The 19,366-nt window shown below is 45.5% G+C and overlaps 1 protein-coding gene across 2 annotated transcripts in view; it reads right to left on the reverse strand.

The window, feature by feature from the left end:
- The window catches only part of LYN (LYN proto-oncogene, Src family tyrosine kinase), a 128,314-nt gene extending 113,518 nt beyond the window's left edge, over positions 1–14,796 (reverse strand). For both annotated transcript variants that reach the window (XM_037148288.2, XM_037148271.2), the window contains exon 1: positions 14,712–14,796. The gene's annotated coding sequence lies outside the window, so the exon portion shown is untranslated. The remainder of the gene's footprint in view (positions 1–14,711) is intronic.
- Between the last annotated feature and the right edge of the window lie 4,570 nt (positions 14,797–19,366).

A 19,366-nucleotide genomic window follows, 5' to 3' on the forward strand; every position in this document is an offset into this window, starting at 1 on the left:
CAGCCAGAGGTCTGCTCGGCATCTGAAAAGCTAGTTCCTGATCCGAAGGTGCTTTTAATTGAGTAAGACTTCAAGCAACATGTAATCGATTATTGGGGAGGGAAGAATACCTTTTAAGATAGAACGGAGAAAACTGTACTTTCCTGAATCTACAATCTGAATTTTCATTGACATGACATAATAAGCGTCACATGAATCAAAACTCTACTGTACTAACGTTAGCTCCTCACGTCCTCGTTAGGGAAAATGGGCCAAGATTGTTGTAAGGTCAGTTGGAGGATACGCATGGATCTCCAGTCAGCTCTCTAGTCAGTGCCTGGTTCTCCAGCCCACTCAGCAAATAGCCATGATTTCACTGCGGGGATGGGGACACTTATATGAAGGTGAGGGAGCCTGGAGGCACACCTCTACCAATTTAGGCAAGGTTCTCATTCACTGTTTTTTTTTTTATCTACAAAACTAGTTTTTATTTAAAAAAACTGCTTTACATCCCATGCTTAACGACTGCCTACTGATAAAAGAAAATGTTTTCCCCTTGCCTTTTGCGACATTCTAAAAACAGTAAATTTGCATCTGATGTGTACACCAAGGTTCAGTGTTACCTAGGATTCGGGGTGAGATATGAGTGAATCCACTCAAAACAGTCCGGGGGACACCACCGTTGCAGGAGTGGGCAGGGACCCTCCAATACCAAGAAAAGACTAGGGGTGCTACAGCTGCATTCAAAACAACAGTCCATAGTGTGTCATGAGTTTCTCCGAGAGCACTCAGGAATTTTACCTCATTTAATCCTTGCAACAACCCTGAGATGTGAGACAAGCACGTTATTATTACAACCTATGGGTTAGGAAAACAAGGCCTGGCGCTTAAGGAACTTCATCTACCGCCCCCCCCCCCCCGCCCCTGCCATGGCTAGTACGTGACAGAGCACAGCTCAGAGCCACATTCCTGACTCTTTATTAGTAACTCTGGCGTTCCACGGCTCCACAGACACCCCAAAGTTCAGCCAGGACCCACACGTTCGTCACAAGCTACTCTATCGTTACTAATGCACACCCTGCGTTCTTCAGCAGGATAAATGCCGAATCCAGCTACACTGTTTCCCGTCTTTTCTTATTCTCAACTGAGAAATGCACATCTTTGAAAATTACTCTGCTGTGGTCAGTGTCCTTGGTCTAATCTTCTCTTCTCTTTATTCCCAGGATTCACTCCTTGTTCAAATCTTCTGTAGCCTCCAGTGGCTGCCAACAGGTAAGCAGTGAAAATGTAGAAATGCATCGGAAACTGGCCAGAGGAAAACTCAACTCTGCAAGCTGCGGGCAGTCGAACTGCAGGCTCCATGTTAACTCCTGGTTATTCCTGACCTTGATCTGAGTTGCAACTGTGACCTTTTCACAGGAAGACAGCACCTGGTAGTCTGCTGCCTGTGTGCGTTCTTTATATTTCATATGAAAATGAAATTTCTACTCCTCAATTCAGTTTTTCAAACATTTTAACTTCCCGAGTATATATGGAACAATTCTGCTATTGAGAGCTAACAAATGGGATTGCAAGTCCTATTCATGCATATTCATGACCAGTGAGGATCCAAGAAATGTTTTCTGAATGATGAATAAATGAAGCATTACTTCACTGATTAATAAACTCCCCAGGTCAAATCATGGCTCCCTCTGACCCCCAACAAAAATACATGTCAAAACTACATGGCAGAGCAAACAGTAGTAAGGGTGCTGTGTTCCTTCACATCCAGAAATGAGTCCTGCTTTACTGAGGAGTATCATAACTGAATGCACAAAACCAGCCAGTACTTTCCCATATCTGTCCACAGACCGGTTCTGTGTTCTAGAGCAGGATGTTTGATTACATGTGGGTCACTGAAAACCGCTCTTCACACCCGCATTTATAAATATACTTAGCTATGCAGAGATGGGTAAAAAACAAGCTATATATGGCTAGTGCCATCTAATTTTATTAACTAATCATTGAATAAAAAAATATTTGCATAAGGCTCTAATCAAACTCACCTGTGAGAATTTGAGCAACCAAATACCGGGGTATAAAACAGGACAAGGACCTGCTCTCTGACTGCACTGCAGTAACTCAGCACACAGGCAGACGCCTGTGCCAGCCAAACCCACAGCTTGAAATCCTGTGGATCTGCCAAGCCAATGGCTCTGTGCCGCTTTTCAATCTCTTTCACTTTATTCTTAAAAAGCCAACACTGGAAACCAAACTAAAACTGGAAGCAGGATAGCGGAAACCTTTGTGGAGAGAGTATTGTTTGGGGGGACACTGTCCAGGGAGGCAGACAGTGGGGGCGAATACCACTCCGCTTTTTTTTTTTTTAGTCATCATCCTAGGACATGCGTATTGGTTTTAGAGAGAGGGGAAGGGAGGCAGGGAGGAAAAGAGAGAGGAAAACATCAATCAGTTGCCTCATACACACCCCAACCAGCGACTGAGCCTGCAACCTAGGCATATGCCCTGACTAGGAATCAAACCCTCGAACTTTCAGGTTTACAGATGACACTCCGACCAACTGAGCCACACTGGACAGAGCCATCGCTCTGCTCTTTGGTCGGAGGGTGGTTACATGATGGTTTGCTTTGAGCTAGACTTGTCTGTTTTCTGTGCATTGCCATGTGTATGTTCTACTTAAAAGAAAGAAAAAAACCACTCCAGTACTGGGAGTGGTACTTTTTAAAAACTCTCCTTTGACACCATCAAAATATTCTTTCCAGTTTTATAATTTAGAATTGGTGAGTGCATGGCTAGAAATAACAGAATTTTCAAGTCAGAAAGCATCTTTTAGAGCCATTTAGTTCAGCTGTTCCCAAAATGTCCTGTTAGAGATTCACTTAGTGCCGACAAACTTCTAAAGGTCTCACTCAGACAGCTTTCTAAGTTAGAAAGCTCCTCCTTATTCTATAATCTGCAATTCTACCTTTAAAATTCTCAATTATCACACTCTCTCTCTCATACACACACACTCCACAGTCATTCCAGTATCTTGTCAGCCATCCACGCACATGGCCCTGTAGTAAATGGTTCAGAATTGAATACTCTGCCCCCTTCCCCACAAAAAAGTCAATGCCAGTCAGCTGGGTGGACAAATCCCCAGTGAGAATGAGGTGAAGATGAGGTGAAACATCTTCTAGATGACCCTCATCTATGTGTACATATTTCTGCTTATCAAGCAACTTTTTAAAAATCATTTAAAAACTGTGAAAAAAGCACATAAAATTTACACCTAAAGTATTTTAAGTGTGTGATTCAGTGTCAATGAGCACATTCACATTCTTGTACGACCATCACTACCGTCCACCTCCAGAACTCTTTTCATCTTGCAAAACTAAAACTTTACACCCATTAAATAATAATTTCCCTTTCCCCTCCCCCCAGTCCTTGACAACTACCGTTCTACTTTCTGTCCCTATGAATGTGACTACTCTGAGTACATCATGTAAGTGAATCACACAGTATTCGTCATTTTGTGACTGGCTTCTTTCCCTTAACACATTGTTCTGAAGGTTCATCCATGTTTTAGCATGGATCAGAATTTCCTTCCTTTTTGAGGCTGAATAGTCTTTCATTATATGGAAACACCACATTTTACTTATCATTCACCCATGGATAGACACCTGAGTTGCTTACTCCCGTTTGCTAAGGTAAATAACACTGCCATGAACATCAGTGTACAAATACCCCTCTGAGACTCTGCTTTCAATTCTTAGGGGTGTACACCCAGGAATGGAATTGCTGGATCACATGATAATTCCTTGTTTTGTTTTTTTGAGGAACAGCCGTACCATTTTCCATAGCAGCTGCCCCCGTCTGCATTCCCAGTAGCACTGCACCAGGGTTCCAGTTTCTCTACATCCTCACCAACAGTTGTTATTTTCTGCCTTTTTAAATAGTAACTATGCTAAGCAACTTTCTTTCAATAATAACAATAACAATGACTACCACTAGCTAAGTGCATGACAAGACATGTCAGTAGCTCTGAACCCACTGCACCCTGGAGCCCTCACAACCAAACTTTGAGGTTTACATATAGGACCCAAGACACCTTGTTCCATTGCTAGGATGGGACAGCCCTGGAATTTGAACAAGAATACAATTAAATTCATTTCCTGTGACCTAACCACCTTACACACTGCGTTCCTTCTTACCGGAAACGGTTTCTGTGCATTGATTCAGATGTCCAGGGATCTCCGGAGCAAGAAGACCATTGTCCCACCCACAACTACAGCAAATTCGCCAGCCTTCCGAGAGCAGCCCAGAGAAATCAGAGTACAATGAACTCTTCTAGGGAAGGAAACTCACACTTAATGTTCATGTTTCTCCCCAAGTACTCACTACAATGCCTAACACACAACACTCAATAAATATTTGTTTTCAAAGTAAATTATGGCCAAAGAAGCTCCATTGTCAGCATTAATGCCACACAGCAGCCTGTGTGACCGGAAGAAGCACAGAGTAGACAACCACACACCATGTACATTACATATGAGTAATTAACACAACTTACAGTATTTTCCCTCTCGCTTCTTCACTCTTACACGAAGTTTTTTTTTAATTTTTCTTTTTCAAAAGATTTTATTTATTTTTAGAGAGAGGGGAAGGGTGGGAGAAAGAGAGGAAGAGAAACATCCACGTGCGGTTGCCTCTCATGCACGCCCCCTCACCAGGGACCTGGCCTGAAAACCAGACATGTGCCTGATAAGGAATCAAAGCAGCAACCCTTTGGTTTGTAGGCCAGTGTTCAATTCACTGAGCCACACTAGCCAGGGCTGTTTTTGTTTGTTTGTCTCTTTCATTTACCCCTAATTTTCCTTCTCTCCTTCTTCCCCCACTCCTCTCCTGCCATATCTTGGGATCATCTGTGAAACATGTCTTTGCTTCACTGAATACTGTCCAAACCAAAGTATAGCCACCCATTCATGAAACAGTCACTGGTAAGAACGGGAGCGTTTGACCAGTCAGGGCCACCGATAGATGGGGATGGGGAAGACCCCTGCCGAAACTTCAGGGGAGACAATGGCTCCTGAAATAATCTGTTAGGAAAAGAGGTGGAGTAATAGTGTTGGGCGGGGAGGCAGCCCTATGCCTCCCAGAACAGCCACAGTGAGTGGTTAATCATCCAATGATGGCTGGCTGCCAATGTGTAAAACTGTGCCAGAGGGCAGAGCTAAAACCAACAGGCAGAAACTGTGGAAGTAAAATATTGAAGCATGAGAGAAAATGCTTTCTAATACTCATGCTATCCAAAAATGAAATGAGCCACTTGGGGCAACAGGAATGTCCCTGTCACAGCGCTTCTCAAAATGCGACTTCATCCCCTGCATTAGAATTGCCTGGGCCAGACACTAACATCTGAGACCCAGTGTTCAAGGGAAAGTGGCCTCCTGCTAAGGGCCATGTGTAAAACACACCACCAATATTTCTCCCTCTGTAAGATTCTATGATGTTGATGTTGGTAGAGAGGTGATGTCAACAGCCCAGCAGTGGACACTAGACACCAGAGGGGCAGGTCATATGTTCAGCTGGACTGTATAGTACGACCTCAGTAGAAGACTTACAACTACAGCAACCATGTAACATTTGAGAGTCATTCACCAAAGCAGTCAGAAATTCTTTTTCTATTAGATTCTTGAAAAAGTATCTACTTGGAAAGAAATTTAAGGAAAATTACAATTAAATCCTCATTGACTAGCTATTTTATTTAAAACGTTAAAAATAACTGAAAACCAAAAAGCAGTCATGAAATTTAATTGGTAAAACATATATATATATATACATATATATATATATATATATATATATATATATATGTATGTATGTATTTGGCATCCATTAAATTTGAAACAATTCACAAAGTCAATGTGGTCCTGAGAGACATAACCAGCTCTTATGGTGTGTATTTGATCCCATTGATCACCATAGGTCAATACTGAAAATTTATTTGAAGCCTGGGATTGCGACCATTACTATACTCGTCTGTCACTTTTCACATTAGGAAGCCTCTCATTATTTAAAGATGCAGTCCCTCCCTTTAACCCAGGCCAGGGGAACCCTCGCCTTTCTGGAATCTCCAGACTCTTTCACACTTCTGCATTTTTCCTATGTCTTCCAACTGGAGAATTCCTTCCCCCACTACCAGACCCGACTCCAGCATCTTGTCCTCACTAGGACAAGCAGACCTTCCTTCTACGGACAGAGCACTTTGTGCTCCAGGTCAGCACTGATCGCCCTCTGTGAAAACCAGGTTTAAGTCCCAATGCCCCCACTTTCGGCATCTTTGGATGCAGAGACTACCCTTCTGAGCCTTGTAGCCTCTGGAAAGTCCTGGTACCTCGTAGACAGATCAGAAGCCCAGCTGAGCAAACTCCTGAGCTTCTAGTAAACAGTCTGCTAGGTAGGACGGTTTACGATCGACTGCTCTACTAGACTTGGAACTTCTCCCAGACTTCGATGGTATATAAACATTTTACCAGACTTAGTCCCATTGATCCTTGAACAGTGTGAGGAGTAGGAGTGCCAACCTTCGCACAGTCAGAAATCCACAGATAACTTTTGAATCCCCCAAAACTTAACCACAGTCATCCTTCAGTATCTGCAGGGGATTGGTTCCAGGGTCCCTGGCAGATGCCCAAGTCGCTTATATAAAATCGCACAGAACAACGCACACAGTTGGCCCTCCTTATCCTTGGTTTCCTAACCATGGACCAAAAACACTGTTAATCAGGGGACAAGTGGACCCACGCAGTTCAAACTGTGTCATTCAAGGGTTGGCTCCATGTTTCTTGATGGAAGGAACAAACAGAGTTCCTCCCCTCTGACAGGGGAGCCCACAGTCCAGCAGTAAAAACAGCTCCCTTTCATTATGTGCCTATTGTTCCAAAAACAGCATTAGGAGCTTATATATTAGGCCTGGATACAAACCTAAAGAGTGAGTATTATTATCCTTGTTTTATAAATAAATAGTGAGGATAAGTAACTTCCCTAAAGTCACAAGCACTGGCTAGGAACTGAGACCTGTGTGAATTGGAAGCTCATTTTCTTTTCACCATGTTTACTATCTCCTCTCAAGTTTAAAATGAACAATCATCACCAATTATTAGCTTATTATTTTACTAATAAAATTAATAATGGATTTATTAATAGTATTAAATATTAATAATAGACATCAAATGTGGTAGATATTAAATGTGCTAAATTTGATTATGCAAGTTAATTTCCTTCTTCATTGATTAGTTTTATAATTTTGACCAAATATTGCCTAATTATGGTGATGCTTTTTTAAAAAATCCTCACCCGATGATAAGCTTTTATTGATTTTGGAGAGAGAAGAAGGAGGGGAGAGAAAGAGAAAACATCATGTGAGAGACATATGTCGACTGGCTGCAACCAGGAAATGAATCTACCACCTAGGTAAGTGCCCTGACCAGGGATTGAACCCTTAAACTTTGGGTGTATGGGACGACGCTCCAACCAACGGAGCCACCTGGCCAGGGCATGATGATGCTTTTAATAAACTAATTTATACAGAAAAAGCACAATTCCAATACCAAACGGCTGCTTCACAACATATTCTCCTTTTAAATCAAGTAGAAAATACTAACCTTACAGAAATGTATAGCCCTCAACTCCAAATTGCTTATTTCTTCAACAGTGTTTCCATCATCAAGGAGATGTGGATAATGTTGGGGTAGAATCATCACCATTTAGGGCAGTTATCAAGCACCCACTCACAAGTCACTGCAAAGCTTAAGCTTTCTGATGTCAAGTAAAACAGCAATAAATGTTACTTTCTAGCCCCAAATTAATCTTTGTGAAATTCCCCATAGGTCCCGCAGTTAATCATCCACCTATTCAAAAGCAGAAAGCGATGCTCACTGTCTCTTCATTCTTTGGCAACATCATAAATACTGGATGATGAAAAAGTCTAAGCAAGAAGCTATGATCAAAAAAAAAAAAAATCTGGCTTCCCACTAAAAGGCTCCGGAGATTTTCCTTTGTTTACACAACAGCATCCAACATTTAGTGCCAGACAAGGACCCTCCGCATCTCCTGACCACCTCACCAGACGGAGTTCTCGGGCCCCTGAATGACCCCTGTGCCAACTCGATCTGCTCCTTCCCAGCACGATCCTTCCTGGGTTCACATACCCTGTGTCACCTTCAGGAGTCCCATCACCATCCGCACATTTGTGCCTGAACGTCTGACATTGTGCCTGAACGTCTGACATTGTGCCTGACTCACAGGGGTTACTCAAGAATGAAAGGTCTGCCCTACTCAGTACTAAATATAACTAAAGACCAGACACGGCTGCTTCTTTAAGAAAATATCTCTATGTGCAACACTCCTGGCACCTCACATCCTCCAGGGGCAGGTCTGCGTACAACTGTACCCACACAAACGTCCCCATGGCCACTTTTGCCCTAGCGTTTCCTGATGGCTCTTACGTGTTCTTTGCATTCACAGTGGCTCCCTGTCACTGCTCATTATAGTGCTGTTCTAAAGTCATATAAGTAAGGCTCTTTTAAAAAAAATGTACATAAAAAATGAGCATTCGTTCACCCCTCAGAAATGATTACTATTAAAACTTTAGGATAAAAATTACTGACATGCATAGCTTACACATTATGTGCCCCACATATGAATATTTCCTTTCAGAAATGGTATCATATATGACTTATCCATTTGTGTGCAGCTTTAAAAATATCTTTCACATTAATAAGCATTTTAAAATATGATTTCAAAGATATCTATGAGTTATTCCATTGTGTAGGTGTATTTTAATTTGCATGTGTTTAATAAATCTTCCTCTTGGACTGGAGCTGTGGAATTGCTGGGACTGCCTCTGTGTGTTTAAATTCAGACAGATCTCACCAAGCTGGTCTCAGAAGGACTGATCTGGGCACACTCCCTGACCACCTAGGAGGAGGGGCTCTTCCACTTTTCTTTTTAGCAAACAGAAAAATGTGCATTTGTGCACAAGGTCAAATATGTTTTGTGATTTGGCTTGTGGTCAAAGAAGTCTGAAAGCCACTGTTCAATCCCAAAAATTCAACCAGAGGCTATAGATTAAGTGATGTTAAAAACAGCACCAAACCACTGTAGTTAGGATTAAGAAAATTATTAGGTTGCCTAAACATTCAAGGATTTCAAAACATCTACTAAAGAGTTTCATAACGGTTTCCATGATGGAGAATTTCAAAATGTACACCCTTCTGTTGGTGAGAACTCAAGCGTGGCCACCATGGGCTTTGCCAGAGAAGGCAAATCTGATAACTAGATTCATTCTTCTTCTCTCTACCCATGGCTCCCTGCCCCTTTCTCAAGGGCAAACTGAAAATGAACAGAGCAGGAGGTGACAGAAAGACCCCTAAGGGAAAAGTGTTAGTGGTAAGGAAGGTGGGGCTGCAGGCAAATGACGGGAGCCCTCCAAGCAGAAGGAAGTATCACTTCCTCCGGCCTCCTCCCTCAGGCCTCCCTCGGGCCTCGGCTGCAGTTCTGCTCGGCGTGACAGCTTCCCAGTGGAAAGCAGAAGTGGCCCTCCCTCTCCCCACATCGTTCGGAAACAAGCTTCTCCATTCCCCTCACTTCCGTGGGGGTTAACATTTACAGGAAGAGAGGAGCCATCCAAAGGCCCAAACGCCAAGAAGGCACAGTTGCTAGTTGCAGGCAGAACGAAAGCAGACCCATCTCTCCGATCTCACCATGTACTCCCCCCTCTCACCAGCGCCCAAAAGCAGACCCCAAGACGTCACTGCAGTGCCCACCACATGCTGCACCAACAGAGAGAGGAAGGAGGGTTGAGGAGGAGCTGCCAATTGGCAAAGAGCTTCCTATGGACAAGGAGTACGGTCAATAAAGAGTAGTGAGAATGGGGAGGTGGGGGCTGGGGGTGTGGAGGGACTGAGCCAAAAAGAAGAAAAAAGAAAGAAGTGTGGTGATGGGTGGGAGGAAGGGGCGGTGAAGGAGTAGAGGGGTGATAAATAGTGATGGAAAAAGATAAAAAGTAGTATTTATAAAAAGAAGAGTAGTGAGTGGTTTTAGATGCTCACGGAAAGGTGAGAGTGCTTGCAGCCCAGCAACATTTGACTTTGTCTGAAGTATGAACTGTAAAACGGGAAGAGACCCCTGGAGCTAGAGGAATAAAGCTTCCTTCCCAGGGTCCTACCTCCACAAAAGCAGAGCCTACAGCACTAAGAAACACCCTCTCAAATGAGGTTATTTTTACGTGCATCCTCATTTGTGTAGCTTTATGGAACATCATTTATATATCTCAGCATTTTTCAAAAGGAACATAGTTGCACTGAGACTAATGGAAAAATCTCTTCCCTCAAAGGGTCCACTCATGTCAATTCATGGTTCGAAGGTTCTGTGAAATGGGAAGGGGAGGGGTGAAGAGTTGAAGACCGGAGCTAGACAAAGGAGACTGGAAATAAACTGAGGATTATAAGCACATTTAAATAATCAACACTTCAGAGCTCTACACAAATGAAAACTCCATCCTGATTGTAAATATAACTTTCAAGAAACAGCTTCATGGCAAAGAAGGAAAGTTGACAGCTCATTCAGTCCTGTGGGGAAAATGAAGTTCAGAAAAAGAAAAAGCCAAGAATGAAGAAACAAGGCCACTACAGGCCTCTGAACTTCCGAGAACATGAATGAGCCTTTTTCACGTATCATCCCAAGTAATTATGTAAACTTGCCATTTTCAATTACAAGAGAGCCCTTCCAGCTAACTTAACCCAAACATACCTAATACAAGGTCTCAGTCTTTCAACTGGCCTGTTCCAGAAATTCCAATTCCTCAATGGCAGATTTCCACACTATGTTCTACACTTGAGCTTCTCCCCCAAATGGAAACTCACCCAAAATAAATTTTAGAAATGACGACAGAGTGAACTCGACATTTCACAATTTAAGTATCAGGAAGCGAGGTGGCTGTAAGTTGATATTTCTGACTGCAAAAAAAGAAAAGAAAAGAAAAAAACAAAACCAGCTTCTTTTTCCATGCCCTTGTCTTCCTTACCAAGCTTTAAAGATGGAGGCAATGTCTATCCGTTGTGGGAACGTGGGCTTAGGACAGCACCTTGCTCAGAGCAGCTGCTCAGCAAATTGGGTGCGCATTTTAATGTCCATCCTATGGCCCTGTTCCCTTCGAGTTTCACCCTGGATGGTGCTCTCACTGACACCATAGAAAGAGGCTCACTGATTAGAAACTGGAGGGAATTCCTTTGCAAAGTACTTCTGTGCTAACCAATAACCACCTGCTATAGTCCCCAAGACAGTCACTGGAGCTGACCTCACAGCAGCTAGTAAATGCTTGGCAGTTATAAGAGACCCCCACCATTCCCCAAGCAGAAAGCATTGCAGCAAGGCATAGAAGCTCCTCTCCCCAGCCCAGCTCAAGAACCCTAGTTGGAGGGTTCTCATTTGTCCTGAGCAGTTAGTCACTTAGTCCAGATAATTACCAAGTGGTAGAAGGAAATTACTTGTGACATTCTATTTTTAAAATGTGTACGAAATGATAAATTAATTTCTTTGTTTTTAAGTAATTGAATATATACTACAGATCCAAAGGCAGAAAATGGAAAGAAGTTCTAAGGCTGGAGCCAGAAAATATGCCTACTCTGCCCAGTGATGCCACTTATCTGTGACCTTGAACATGCCACCAAACTGTCTCTGCCTCCCAGAGGTTCAGATGAAATCAGAGTTCAGGAAGGCTTCAGAGCCCTGGGTAAGCAAAAGGTGCTGGCACTATCATTGCCAAGAAGTGCCCAAGAGAGGTTTGACTTGGCTTTGATCAATGCTCCTATTAATGATTGTGGTGACGTTTCAATACTAATACCATCCCTGTCTGAGGATCTCAGCAATGTGAGTGAGCTGTAACAATGTTCCATGCTCTGGATGTGTGTACATTGTATTCTTCTTTATACAGATTTAAAATCAATGTTTTTATTTTTGGGTAATACAGTTTGATATTATGAAATGATAACTCCATGGATAACAAATGGATAACTCCATTTGAACCAACTGACATCTCATATGTTTTTGGTGATTTATTTCTGCATACAAATATAATGGGACTAAAAGGCTTTGAAAGTCATTCATTGGCAAAACTGCTGGACTACTTTTCTGCTAAAAGAATGCCATGGGGGTCAGGGGGCAACGGATATCACAAATTTCCCTCATACCTTTGCAACACCATGCCTCTGTAAGTTAAACTGGGTCTCTCTGAGTTGAGCAAACGGTTGCAGGCTACGTCTTACAGGGCAAATCCAGCCCCCTCTCCAGGTGGATACAGCAGAATCACCACTGCTGGGAGGAGCTTCCCACTTAGAGTACTAGCACTGGTATAACCTGATAATCCAAAAAGTCCCTCAAATCCCCATTCTAGAAACCAGGACAGAGGGCCAGTAGGCTTCAAATGCCCAGCCCTATTCCTTCTGCCTTGCTCGGGGCCATTCTTCCATCCCTTCTTCCATGTAATCCAATTGCGTGATAGGTTCCCACGCTAGTGTTCCAGACAAGACAGATAAAGCTATTGTCATGGAGCTTTCTTGTCATTGTTAAGACTACACACATGGGGGCAAGCGATAATCTAACTCTCTATAACTATGGTCACTGTCATAAAGGAAATGCTGGCTGAATTAATGACTCAAGTAACTTATACCACATCACAGCTCTGGTAAATGGTTCCAGAGACACAAACTCGGGTTCCCTGACTGCTGTTTTCCCTTCCATCACGCTCTCCACCCTTCTCTCAGGAACAGGGTTGCCCCACTTCATCGAAAGAGGCGCAGCCACCAAAAGCTTCTTGTGATCAAATCGCATTTCTTCAAGACTTCCTTATCCCTAAATGGAAACCAGGGCCTACCTGAATCCCACCCTCTCCCAGCAAGCCTGCCCCACTCACGAAGGGCTTTGGGTGCGCAGTAAGCACCTGTGCTGTCAGGGCCTACACCATCCCACACTGACTGAGGGGGTTGGCAGTGCGGACAGAAACCGCCCCCCCCCACCACCACCTGGCCAGCTGCTGGGGGCAGCCAACAAATTAAGGGCAAAAGACAAAAATACCAAAAACAAACTATGCAGTATCTGACCGTGAATGAAGTAGTCCATAACAAGATTTTAAAATTAAGATATAATATCAAAGAGTGCACTTTAAAATTATTGATATTCATAAGTACCTTACATTTACTAAATCATGTCCTTCATAGTTCTTGTACTTTGTAAAAACACTTTTTATATTGTCACTACATAGAAATGTATAAATCGCCAAACAACTTTTGATGGAAAATTTAAGACCTTTATTTCACCAAAATATAGTAACTATTTTCCAGTCAGGAAAAAACTCTACCTTCTCTAGTGTGTCTCATTTGCAACAATTTCTGGTTCTCTTTAAAACTGAATTACCACTGTTGAATTATTGTGAAGAGGATAAATTAATTTTTAAAAAACGAAAAGTATGTCAAACATCCTTACTGGCTAGCTGGTAGGGTGGGCCAGACTTTTGGGTCCAGCTTTGCGACAGTAAACCTCTGGTATATTAAGCAGATTTTCTAATAAGGCCGGGTGGTTTTAACGGACAGATTCGAAATCATCAAATTGCAAACAGCCAGGGAGACTTATTTTTTACAGACATAATTATTTGCAGTAAATAAACGCCATTCATGAAATGTCTGGGACGTGTTTGGGGCTTTACGTGCAATGAATGGCTCAGGAGATGGGTGTGTTCTCCCAAAGACGAGGAAAACCCAACTGGGAATTGCAGGCATCGGCCCAAGTTCACCCTCAGCCAGGAACCTGCGGGACCCGCCCGCATCCAGCTCGGGTTTGAGACAGTAAAGAAGTTGCCTGGGCTTTGGGGTGGACACACTCGCAGACGGAGTCCTAGGACCGCGGGAGCACGTCGGCTGTTGGAAGGCACTGTACCAATGCTCAGCACTCAAAAGCCGACACAGTCGGTCAAGATAACGCAGGAAAGTGGGAACTGAAGCTGACACCCTTCCCCCAAGGCGAAGGGAAGACAACCCCTGAATTCTTAAAATAACTCTCGCTTCCTCTCAGAGGCGGAGGCACCGGACTGTTGCTCTGCGGGCTCCGAGGCGCCCGGCTCAGCCGGAGGGCGCGCAGGAGCCTCCGCCGCAGCCCCCAGACGTCACGTTCCCGCGGGGGCTCCCCGGGAAAGCGGCCGCCCGCGGTCCCAGGCGAGGGCCAGGGCCGAGCCCCGCTCCGGGGGGACCCAGGGCCCAGCGGGGAGCCCAGTGCGTGTGACCTGAGAAGCCCCCGCCCGGCGGCAGCCCGGATCCCCGCCGCGCGTGGAGAAGGGATCCCCCCGGAGCTCCGGCGGCGACGGGAGCCGGGCTGCGGCCGGAGGAGCCCCCGCCCCTGCGCCACGCCCCTGCGCGGCTCCGGGGGAGACACCTGCGGGGCTGCCCGCCCCTCCCTCCGCCCGCGCACCCCCGCCCTGAGCCGGGTCACCCGCGGGCCGAGGGCGGCTGGGCGCTCTCACCGGCGGGCTGCGCGCCAGGGCGGCCGGGGAGCGGCTCGCGTCCCTCGCTCCCGGCCCTCGGCGCCCGGTCCCGGGCAGACCTCACGTCCAGGGCGGACTCCCGCCAAGGCACCGCTGCGGCCCCGGTGGGTCCGCCGGGCGCCCCCGCCCACCCCCTGGGCTCGGGCCCCGGACTCACCAGCTCGCGGGGAAAGTTGCGGCTCCGCGGCGGCGGCGGCGGCGGCGCTCCACTGTGACTTGAGTTCCGAGCGGGGGACGCGACGGGGCGGCCCGGCGGGGCCGCGTGGAGAGGTGCTGCGGGCCGGGAACCGAGGGCGCGCGGCCTGGGGCTGCGGGCTCGGGGCCGGGGTGGCGCGGCCGCCCCGCTGGCCGCGCGGTCGGAGGCTGCAGCGCGTCGGCCCGCAGGAGCCACGGCCCGGAGCGAGCGGCGGGCGGCCCAGCGCGGCGGCGGAGGAACTGGCTGTCGCCGGGCTCGGCCGACGGGTCCCAGCCACTTCCTGGTGCTCGGATTTGCATACGGCGCCCGGGGGGCGGGGAAGTGACCGTCCGGCCCCTGCCCAGGGTTCGGATCTCCGGCGTGGCTGCCTCGCAGAGTTCTGATGGCAGAGAAACCTGGCGTCTTAGTGTGCGGCTGGGGAGGGTGGATCGGCCTCGGGCCCGGCGTTCTGTAGAGACGACAGGAGCATCTTCCAAGGAGACCCTCTAAAGTCCTTGTCATCAGCAAAACCTCTCCAGTCTTCTTCTTTTCCCAACTGCTCCCCAAGGTGTTAGAAAGTGGGATGGCCCTGGAAGCAAAGGGGACGCACTCTGTTCCCACGACATTTAGAGGTCGGTAGAGAGAGGGCGAGATGTGCCCAGTTGAAGCGCAGAGTCTAACTGAGTTCTTAGAACAGAGTAAGAGCCTGAAGAGGGACGTGCTGCAGGGTATTGATGTGAGGAAAGAGGCCGTGGAGTTAAATGGCCTGGCAATTACTCAATTCCTCAAAACTAAGATTTCCTCCCAAGAAATTGGAGATAAAGATGCCTACTGTGCGGGGTTAATGGAGAGGAGGAAATGCCTTCTGTAAAGGGCTCGCACTGTGCCTAACACACAGTAACGGTCGCTGTCATTCTTTCATTTCTACCATCTTTGTATCCCACCTGTAAACACTGCATTTGGCACATGACAGGTGTGCCAAAGAATGACTGCCTCTTCAACGTCATGTTCCAAGTCAGTAAATGCCACTTCCAAATCCAAGATGTAATATTAGTCTCAGTCACCGCGGATGTCCGCGTGTAAGCCAGAGTCTGCTCACTGGGATCCAGGCATTGCACTGCACTGTAGAATTTATAAGGAAATGAACAACACCATGTGGAAAAACTTAGTCTTTGTGTTAATAGGAAACACTTACATGGGGACTATCAGGTACCAGACTCAGGACTAAGGACTTAAGATGGATTGATTACCTTTTATTAAGAATTTCCTTAAGAGGCTGGCCCTACCTAAGAAGGCTACAGCCACAGTTCAGTAGCCAGGTCAGCCACCTTGTAACACAATCCATACATCAGCCATTTGTTACTGGTAAGAGGGTAGAAAGGTTTGCAAACTCCTGCCTTAAGTGGAGGGCGAGGGGAAGCAGGGTGGGTTATACCTAATGATGTTCACTAGTTGTCGTAGTCAGTTTCCTGCTGAAGAAGAGGGATTGGGTTACCTGTTAGAAGGTGTTACCTGTTAAAATGTATGAGTGAATCTGTCATGGATAGATATATGAAGTAATTCACAACCTGAGGCCCCATTTCCTGAACTTTTCTTCACAATGACCTGTGAAATATATTGGCCATAAATTAAAATATCTGCTACTCCCAATGACTCCCTGATATCCTCTCCAAAGACACGTGGTGGTGAAGAAGGGGATGCAAAATGTTTGGTGTTGATTAATCTATCTGGAATATCCTGTGTTTTATTTTGGGGGGAAATGTTTCTTACTCTATTGGAGTAAGAAACAGAAGTATCCTCAGGCAGACCTGGGCTTGCACCCAGCTCCGTCACTTCTAACCCCTCGCTCACAAGCGTCCTAGTTCATCACTTTATTCCTCGGGAGCACGTACAGTGGGCAACATTCATTGTAATCTACACTTTGGCCAGTTTTGGCGTTGTCTGCCTTTGTTTCACATGTTAACTTTCAACTCCTGGTAGACAGTAAACCCCTTTTTAGAAGGCATTGTTCTCAAAAATTCTGTTAGGTGTTTTAAAACACTTCATTAGTATTGATGGATTGGTTCATTGATTGATGGACTGAGTTGTCTCAACAGTACTTTCTTCTGAGAATTGAGCACAGAATGGAATGATTAGAGGCAGGCTGCAAATCAGCGAAGATTCCTTCTCAGGGTAAGCAGCTTTTGCAGGAGATGAGGGATGATGGGACCGAAGATGACAGAAGGAGCAAGGAGTGGACATAGCATCAACTTTTGTATAGTCCATCCACATTTTCTCAGATTCTGTATTTGCAAACCCACTTACTCACTGAAATGGGTTTGTAACCCCCAAATCAATCCTTACAGCACTTTCGCAGTCATTCATGGACGTGAGCACAGCAATAAAAATTTGAGTTTCTTCATGCTCACATTCCCAGCTAAGGTCAAACAAGCGATTCTCTGCCTTTTCGTTTTAGCTCCTCTGCAATATAAGCACGAAACACGTGGCCTTTATGCGATCAGTTTAGTGCCATGATTTTTTGCGTTTTTATGCTTTTTGTTGGTGATTTCACTGTTTCGCTGCCACCAAGTGTAGTGCTGAAGTGTTGTCCCCACAACCACAAAAGGCTGTGATGTGTCATGTGGAGGAAATATGTGTGTTAGAGGAGCTTGGTTCATACATGAGTTACACTGCTCTTGGCCATGAGTTCAGTGTTAGTGAGGCAACAATATATATTAAATAAGGTGTATTTAAACGTCACACATAAAACAAGGCTAACTATAAGTCAATTGATGAAAGTGCAGTGACCAGAGGCTCACAGCAACCTAACCCTATATTCCCCTTAGGAACAATGGTTCAGTATTAGCTAATGCATTGTTTGTGGCAACTTTAAAAACTGTAACTACTGCACATAATGAGAATTGACTATGCATGAGAACATACCATCAACTGTTGGTTGGGAGGAAAATGAAATGCCTGACCTCAAGGAAATTCTCCCTCATCGCATACCTTCATCATCACATGTCTGACCATGGTCCTCGAAGACGAGATTGGTCACTCTCAGTGCACACTTTCACTACCCACCTTGCCATGTGATCTGCAGCCCATCCCACTGCTACAGTGCGGACTGTCCCTTGTGCTCCTTCTGTTCTTCTGGGAGCTTCCCTCCAGGGGTTCAGACACCTCAGCCCAACTCAGGGACTCTTACAGATCATCTGCACAAGCCCTCTAGTTGGCCTTGCTGGAAGGGGAAGAGTAGAGACTAAGATTCTCTATCTGACTATTACAAATATAATTATAGACCTGACTTCTGAGACCTAAGTAGCAAATAATACAGAGCAGTGGCACTCAACCCTGTTGGCATGTGAGACTCTCCTGCCCAGGCCCTATCCAGATAATCAAATCCAAGTTGGGGGATGGGGGACGATAAGGTGAAACCTGATCATCCGAAGCTTTAAAGCTCCCCAGGTTGTTCCAGTGAGCAGCCAAGATTGGGATCCACTGTAAAAGAGCCTCAGACAAAGCCCTGGCTGGTGTGGCTCAGTGGATTGCGTGCCAGCCTGTGAACCAGGAGGTCACTGGGTTCCATTCCCAGTGAGGTCACATGCCTGGGTTCCAGGCCAGGTCCCCAGTTGGGGGTGCACAAGAGGCAACCACATACTGATGTTTCTCTTCCTTCCCCTCTCTCTAAAAATAAATAAACAAAATCTTAAACGACAACAACAGACATCCCAGGAGAATATGGGTTATGTCTGCCAGACAAAATGTGTCTGCCTACCACCATCTTCCTAATAAAATATACTAGAAGGCCTCTCACCTGACGCATTCGGGACTGCTGATTCAAAAAAGTCATTCAAAGTGGGGAAATCATAAAAATGATGTCAATGTGCCCTATACATTTTACTGGAACTTCACCTAAAGTATATTCACTCACTGCCGATTTCTTGTCCGGTGCCAGGGTGTTTCCTCTGACCACAAGTCCCCTGCTAGGCATTCTGTGTCATCTTCCTTACCTAAATGACACCTGTGAAACCTCACCTCTGATTTCTCATTATGCCCTGGTGGAAGCAGAGCATGGGCCTGTAAAGTTCTCTCACCCACAGCCTCTTGCCTTCTGCAGCTGCCTCACCAACATCTAATTCAGAAGAGTTATTTGCTTTTACAATTTACCTACGATAGTTTCCAAATATTCGATTTGGTTCACCTAGAAGCATTTTCCTTCATACTTTTAAGTCACTATTAATTAAATTACCTTTTTGTAGTAGCACAGATTGACATAAAAACCACTGGTGTTTGGAAAAGTACATAAAGTATGTATGCATTGCAGAGAGGAGAGGGTTTGCATTGCTGGAGAGATGGAGCACTGTTTTGCAGAAGGAGCCAGGGTTGGTTCTTCCATAGTTTCTCTGGGAAGAGGTTGATTCCTGAGACTTTCTGTCACAACTACCACCCCGCAACTGGGCAGGTCGTGTTATGTTAAAGCCTCCAGCCAATCCTTAGGACAACCAGGCTGTATTTTCTATGCTGCGTAGATACTAAGAAGACCTCCAAAATGGTAGGTGACTCACTCAAATTCACCTTGCTGAAGTGGCAAGCACTGGATTAGAACTCCTTCTCTCTGTCTGACTGACATCGAAGTCCAAGCTTATACCCTTAGT

The sequence above is a fragment of the Artibeus jamaicensis genome, unplaced genomic scaffold (assembly GCF_021234435.1).
Source record: "Artibeus jamaicensis isolate MK-2021 breed Jamaican fruit bat unplaced genomic scaffold, CSHL_Jam_final scaffold_916, whole genome shotgun sequence".
Classification (NCBI taxonomy): domain Eukaryota; kingdom Metazoa; phylum Chordata; class Mammalia; order Chiroptera; family Phyllostomidae; genus Artibeus; species Artibeus jamaicensis.